The sequence below is a fragment of the Bubalus bubalis genome, chromosome 14, assembly GCF_019923935.1.
Source record: "Bubalus bubalis isolate 160015118507 breed Murrah chromosome 14, NDDB_SH_1, whole genome shotgun sequence".
NCBI classification, from domain to species: domain Eukaryota; kingdom Metazoa; phylum Chordata; class Mammalia; order Artiodactyla; family Bovidae; genus Bubalus; species Bubalus bubalis.
The window spans coordinates 5,172,343-5,180,109 of NC_059170.1; the positions used below are offsets into that span (position 1 = coordinate 5,172,343).

General features: G+C 54.0%; 1 long non-coding RNA gene across 1 annotated transcript; it reads left to right on the forward strand.

Moving 5' to 3' along the window:
- Positions 1-6,337, forward strand: LOC112578674. Its single transcript, XR_003102975.3, has 2 exons — positions 1-751; positions 4,300-6,337. It is a non-coding gene; the product is annotated as an uncharacterized LOC112578674 (long non-coding RNA).
- The last annotated feature ends 1,430 nt before the right edge of the window (positions 6,338-7,767 follow it).

Here is a 7,767-nt window from a genome sequence, read left to right on the forward strand (position 1 = left end):
ACTAGTGGGAGAATGCAGGTTGGGAAGGTAGCGGGTTTGGCCGGCTGTGAGGCTGTCCCCATGGTGGGTCCTCTAAAAGTAATAATACGTCCCAGCAGTTCGTGAGCACCTGCAATGCGCCCTTAGACACGAAGCGGTACTTGGGCGCCACTCTGAGTGCCTGCCGTGAATCCACTCATTTGATGTGCAGCCATCATCTTCAAAGCACCTGCCGTCCACTAGGCACTGAGCTGATCCTCATGTGGACCCCATGAGGGGGACATTATCCTCACCCCCTCTTCACCAGATGCGGAAATAGAGGCCCAGAAAGACAAGCAGCTGTATTACTTGGTGGAAGGAAAGTGGGCTCCAGGGTCAACTGGACCCAAGAATTCAAACCTTGACTTTGCCCCTTCCGACTGTACGACCTCACGCAAGTGCCTCCATCTCTCAGAGCCTCAGTTTAGGGTTAGGGCTCTGACAAACGTGATGATTGTACTCAAATCACCCGGAGCCAGACCTGGTGGGAGCGCCTAAGAAGCGAGGGAGGGCAAGGACTGTGGGCTTGGACTGCCCTGGGCCCCAGTCCCACTCTGCTGCTTCCTAGCTGTGTGACCTTCAGCGTGATGTTTAACCTCTCTGGGCCTCCACGTCCTCTGTACGATGGGGATCGTAGTAACACCTCCCTCATACCACTGACAGAAGGAACGAGTGAGCTGACACCCCAGGAGCCCTCCGCACAGCACTGGGTGTTCCACAGGCACTAACACAGGTGAGTCCTTCTTGCATCTCACCTAAGATGACTCTGCTGGGATGAGGGGAAAGGGCGCCAGGTGGTGGGCAGAAGGACAGGACACTCACAAGCACCCTTCTGTACCCGCAAGCGATTTGCACAGAGGAGGTCAGGTCCCCGTTCCTCTTCACACGCTATTTTCTCAGCCCTGGCTGTGCCCCTGGCCTGTGCTCTTTGGTTCTCATGCTGCTGTCCACGATCACTAGCCCAGCCCCCAACACTTTCATCCAAACTCTCCTCTCGTTATTCCCACGACTGGGGTCCTCCACCAGGCAGGCTCCCGCTACTTAACCCAAGTGCCTGGTCTACATTTCCCCCATCCTCTGCCACTCAGATTCAAAACCACCTCCTCCAGGGAGCCCGCTCTGATCCACTGCTTGAAAGCAAATTCTCCTGGACTCTCTCTAAACCTTACTTACCCCTTTCTATCATTACACATCAGCTATTTTTGCATATGCCACCTCAAATTTTGGCTGCTGCTAGGTGGAAAATTTGCAAGGGAGATTGGAGGGAAAAATTGTCTTGCCTCTAAAACACTTGAAGAAACCTGCTAAATAGAAATTAATAAGTCCTTTCATGAATCTACCCTAACTTCACAATTCATTATTAAATTTCTAATTTAGTACTTAACGAAAATTTTTATGGCATTTGAAAATAATCTGCAAACGAGAATGTTCCTTGTTGGGCAAACACTCGCTGGTGTACATGGGGATTGCCAAGAACCCAGAGTCCGTGGTGAAAAAAATGAGCTGCTCATTGCCAAACAATTTCGGAAGCGAAATTATTAATATCATTAAAATCCTTTAGTGATTTTTCCAGCCAGGCTTTCAGCCTGGCCCCTTCGTTTATTTCCCAGCATCACCCCAGCCCCCATGATCACACCCCCTTCCCTGATTCCCTGGTTCCATCTCTCCTTCCCTCCCTCACCCTCAAAAACAGTCTGCATACCACCCCCAACACCTCCATGCACTTGTTCACACTCCTCCACCTCCTGGAATGCCCTCTCCTCTATTTTTTTTATTTTTTATTTTTTGCCGGAATCTGACCCTTTTTCAGAGCTGAGTCCAAGCTCGTCCTCCCTCCGGCCTGGTGCCCTGCCCGCCCTAATCCCCTCACTGGAGCGCCTATACTTGTGATTCCCCATCTGCAAAAGAGAGGGGATGGCTCAGCAGGTAAAGAATCTGTCTGCCAGGCAGGAGATACAGGAGAGGCCGGTTCGATCCCTGGGTCGGGAAGATCCCCTGGAGAAAGAAATGGCAACCCACTCCAGTATTCTTGCCTGAAAAATCCCGTGAATGGAGGAGCCTGGCAGGCTATAGCCCAATCAGTCTCTAAGAGTTGCATACGACTGAGCATCCAAGCATGTAGAGGGGAAGAGAGGCACCAAATTCATGGCCCTCAGGCCAAATCTGGCCTGTACATTTATAGATTGGCTCCAATATTGAATAATCAATCCAGACTTACAGTTTCTCATGAGAAACTGGAAGCCCTCGCCTTGGAGACATGGGGCTGAAACTGAGTGGTGCCCATTCTTTAGATAAGCCTGTGGCTCTCACCAGCCAGTTCACTGCGTGTGCTGTTTTCCTGGCCCTGGAGGTACCTGAGTTTGCAACCCTTACCCTGGAGTGAAAGTCCTGTGGCTTTCTTCAGTCTCAGCGCCCCTTCCTGAAACATCTTAGGTAATGGTTGAAATGAGGGACCCCCCTGCCCACTTGACCATGTTCTCACTCCTGGAAGAGACACCTGCATGCCTGCCATCCAGGTGCGTCCTCTGGATACGTCAATCCTTTGAAGCAGAGTTTGAAAACCTCAGCATCACTTCAGGCCAGGTTGGGACCCATCTCAGACCTACTGAACTGGCACCCGAGAAAAGAAACCTTCTGATGTAGCCCCCCCAAAATCAGGCCCCCACTCAGCAAGACAGCACCTTTACGACCCTTGCTTGGGCCAAAAAATCCTGCTGAGTTCGCCTTCAAAACAGATCCAGAGGGACTTCTCCAGAGGCCCAGTGGTTAAGACTCCACGCTCCCAATGTGGGGAGGGGTGGGGAGGGGGGGGGGGGGGGGGGGCTGGGTTTGGTCCCTGGTCAAGAACTGGACCCCATACGTTCTAACTAAAGATCCTGCCTGTGGCACAACTAAGCCCAGTGTGGCCAAACAAATAAAAATAAATAAATATTTTTAAAAATTAGATCCAGAATCCAGCCACTCCTCCAGCCCCGCTCCCTCCCCGATCCCGGAATCCCTGCAGTCGCCTTCCCCATGCCCAGCCAGAGGGATCCTGTTAGACCAGTAGTTCTCAATTCAGGGCTGATTTGGGGGGCCCCAGGGTGCATTTGACAATGTCTGGAGATATTTTTAGCTCTGAGTACTGGGTGGGAGAGGGGGTGCTCCTGACATCCAGGAGGGAGAGGTCAGAGGCGCTGCTCTGAGCCCTGCAATGCACAGAACAGCTCCACAACAGAGGGCCATTGGCCTGAGTTGACAGGCCCAGGGTCAGAAACCTGTGATCCAGCCTGAGTCAGGCCCTGCGCTCCTGCTCAGAACCCTCCGGGGAACCCCACTTCACTTGCAGTCAGCCTCCGCCTCCTCCTGTCGCCCACAGGGCCCTGGGTGATCCCGACCCTGACAGCCTCTCGGATCTCGTCTCCCCCTCAACCCTCCCACGGGCTCACTCAGCCAGGTCACTCTCCTTATCTTCCCCCAACAATGCGAGATTTTTCTCCCTCAGGACACTTGCATCTGCCATTCCCAGCATCTGAACCCTCAGCGTCAGATGTCTGCAGAGCCAGCCCCTCACTTCCCTCCAGCCTCCTGGCCCGTCAGTGGTGGCCTGAGTGACACCGCAGCCCCCGTGCTCCCGCCCCCTACCCCCGCACTTGCCAACTGTCCCATATCTGACATACTCCATCTCGTTTTTTTCTTGACTATCTCCCAGCTCAGATAAAAGCACCATGAAAGCAGAGAGTTCATCCATCGTTTTAGTCCATTCTGTTCACTGTTGCCCTCCCAGTGCTTAGCCCAAAATGTTATTGCTGTTTAGCCTCTAAGTCATATCCAACTCTTTTGCAACCCTATGGACTGTAGCCTGCCAGTCTCCTCTGTCCAAGGGATTCTCCAGGCAAGAATCCTGGAGCAGGTTGCCATTTCCCTACTCCAGGGGATCTTTCTGACCCAGGGATCAAACCTGCATCTCCTGCCTGGCAGGCAGATTCTTCACCCCCAAGCCACTTAGCGAACATATGACTCGGTATAGCAGGCCCCCAGTGTGTTAGAATTCTAGAATTGCAGGGGCTTAGTCAACTGAGGGGCTTCCCTGGTGGCTCAGATGGTAAAGAATCCACCTGCAATGCAGGAGACCTGGGTTCGATCCATGGGTTGGGAAGATCCCCTGGAGAAGAGAATGGGTCACCCACTCCAGTATGCTTGCCTGGAGAATCCCATGGGCAGAGGAGCTTGGTAGGCTACAGTCCATGGGGTCGCAAAGAGTGGAACACAACTGATCAACTAACACTTTCTCACTTTCAGTCCATTGAGAGCCGGTGAGCTGATGACATCTTTGTCCTGACAGGAACAGTTCTACAGACTTGGACTCCATGGTCTTAAGCATCCATCAGGCTTCCATTCCAGGCCAGAGCACCACCAAAGAGACACTTAGTTGGCTAGCTTAGAGAAAGATGGAAAGGCAAGAAAGAAGGGGAAGCAAAGGCTGGGCCAGGCGAGGAGGCTGAAGCCACAGGTGGTGGTAATATGAGATAGGCCCCAGCCTAGGAGGGGTCCCCGGGCTGCCCAGCCCCTGCAGACCCTGGTCCCCCTCACAGAACAAGAGCTCCACCTGGGAGTGTGGAGGAGGGCAGTCCTGGAGACCCCGGGCAGGAGCTCAGAAGAGAAAGGTGGACAATTTGTTCTAAGGAAAAGCCATGTAATGTGAATTCACTGAGAACCAGGCCAAAATCTCAGAAAAAAAGTTAGAGAAATAGAGAAATTTGCCTAGAACCTGTCTTGCAAAGTAAAAAAAAAAAAAAAGAAAAGTGAAAATAAATTGGTTTTTCTCCTTGACCTAACATGATAACATAATTATACAAATTCTTAGCATGATCAAAGTGAAGGGAATGTTGATATATTTAAATAAATATAAAAAAAAAAATAAAATGGCGTGACAGAACATAACCTTTTCGTTGCATGAGACCAAGCCGACATAATCATGGAGAGAGTCATTCAGTCTGCACTGTGGCCACTCCCAGGGCCCTTGGTCCCCACTCCCATAACTGGCCGGCCCACTGCAGACTCTGGAAACCTGGAGGCGGCTGCGGCCCCGCCCACCCCAGGATGGACTCCCGAGTACCACTTCCACCACCTCCAGCTTTTGATCCAGAAGACAGGCCCAGATGCACCTGATTGGTGGGCGCTGGTCACGTGGCTGTAACCACGCCTCTGGGGAGCAACCCCACTGGGGTCCTGCCTTCCTTCCCTCCGCAGTCCCTATCCCTCAGACCCTCATTGGCTCCTGCAGCCTGTTCCACATCCCAAGAGGGACGAGTCCACCCCCTCCAGTTTTTGAATAACTAAAGGATTATTGTGTCCCACTTCAGGAACAAATGAGAAACCAGGAAAACATATTTTTACAATTTTTAACAATGAAGGAACTAATTTTCCCATTACAAAGATGGTCTCAAATAAACAAGACAAACGCTCCATGGAGAAAATGGTAACACCATAAAAATGAAAGCAGCTTGGGTATCCACTAGGCACCAGATGCCGGGGATACAAAAGTGGACGAAGGCTGCTTCCTCCTGAGCTCACTGTCTGTGGGAAAAATGGCTAAGAGGCTGGTCCGAACCCCGCAGGGACCAGGGGCGCCTGGGGAGCTGGGGGACGGCAGAGCCATGCCCACGTGAAGGGGTGGTGAGCTGAGAAGGGGACAGAGTGCCCCAGGAAGAAGGTGCTGCTCAGGCAAAGGCGTGGCGGGAGGAAGAACTCCAGCCACAGCTTCTAGAACCTTCCAGACCACAGGTGTCCACCGACTTGCGTTCTGTTGTTTTTAATGTGATTTTTTTGGCCCAGCATTTAAAAATCCAGACTTTTCACACACGACCTCGGATTTCTGCCTTCTCTTGATAAATGGAAAGACTCGGGCTGCGTGACGGCTAAGAAGCAGCTGAGAAGGGCTTGTTCTCTCCAGTCCATGGCAGCCACCACCCAGCTCACCCCTCACTCTTCACGTCACCAAGCTATCTGAGTTTTTTGACTCCCTGTTTTAAAGGTTGCCAGGGAGGACACTGGGGAATCAGGCCCAGAGAGCTTGAGCAACTCTCCCAAAATCACACAGCACACAAAACAGGGCTACAGCCTGAGGACTCAGGACATGAACCACCTCCTCCCCGGAGCCCCATGGACCCCCACCTCAGTCCTCCAGGAGCCGCTGACCCTGGCCCTGAGCCCCCGGAGAGCCAGGAGGCCTGGCCAGGGAAGGCCCCGTCCTGTTTAGGTTTTGTGGTCTCGTGAGTAACTGAGTGGAAAAAAACAAGCTTGAAAAGATAACAATTACAACGAAAATTAAATCAAATCGGGCCCGTGACTCATTTATGGAGCCGTAAAAACAGAAAACAAAAACAAGCTGGTTCTGGAGGAGGGAGGCCGGAATGAGGAGGGGAGAAGCTGGAGAAGGGAAAAAATAAAGCAGTAACAGCCTCCGGGGCCTCCGGGGCCGTCAGTTACCCCAACAAAGAGGTAACAACGCCAGACCCCTGGATGGGGCGAGGGTCCCAGGGGTACAGGAGCCGGAGGCGCCCGAGGAAGGGGCCAGATCCCAGATTCCCGTGGGGTGGCTGGTCTTGTCTTCCCAAATGCCCCTGTGAGCTGGGTACCACTCATGTGCTTCCTTCTGCAGACAAGGAAACTGAGGCTCAGAGGGGCCGAGTGACCAGCCTCAGGTCTCACGGCCAGGAGGCGGGAGGCTGAGAGCCAAGCCTGGCCCCAAAGCCCATCTGAGGTTCAGTCTTGCCATCTGGAAAACAGGCTCTTGAGCCCCAGCCCTGTTCTGGGGTTCCGGAAGCTGCCCTGGACGTTTCGGGCCCTGAAGTCTAGCCCCCTGACATGGTGGGCCCCTCTCCAGCCTCCCCGTCTCCGTTTACGCAATCATGGGGTCACCCCGGGCGATGACGGAGGCAGGCCCAGGAGCTCGGTGGGTCTGACCCGAGGGAGCTTCAAAGCGCTGCCCTGCCCGCTTCCCAGAAGCCTCTGCCCCCAGGGGGATGAGAGCGGAGCCAGAGGCAGAGCCCGAGGGCGCCCGCCCCGCAGGCCTGCGTTTCCCCGAGGTCACCCTGACCCAGGAACCAGGCCGTGCGGGTGGCCGAGAGCCGGACCGGGGAGCCAGGCTGGGCAGAGAGTGCAGGAGCGCTGGGAGGAGAGCACTGGGCCTGAGGGGGCTGGGGGAAGGGCCCCTGGAAAGCTAAAAATAACACCGCTCACCACGTTAGGACATTGGGGTGTGGAGTGCTTACTGTGGGCAGGGCACGGTGCCAAGCACCTTACGTTCATTCATTCATCCATTCATCCATTCTGCAAGTCTCTCTTGAGCATCTTCTTGGGCCAGGTGCCATGTTGGGGGCTGGGAACTTCACGATGATCAAGAGAGTCACAAGTGGGGCTGCCATCCTGAACACTGCAGACAGACAAGGAAAAACCAGGCTGTATCGGAACGTGGTAGGAGCTACAGAGACAACTGAAGCTGGGAAGAGGGTGTCAGGCGTTAGCGGCAGCCTGGCTGAACTGTGACGATTAAGCAGGGACCTGAAGGAGCAAGAGCAGGCCGCCCTCGGGAATGGTGTTCCAGGCAGAGGGAACAGCCAGTGCGAAGGCCCCGGGGTACGTGCACGCCTGGTGTGTGTGAGGACCAGCCAGAGGGCCCGTGGGGCCAGGGCAGAGAAAATCCTCCCAACAGGCAGGAGGGCGGGTACCGCTGTCCTCTCCTCTTACGGAAGAGGAAACTGAGGC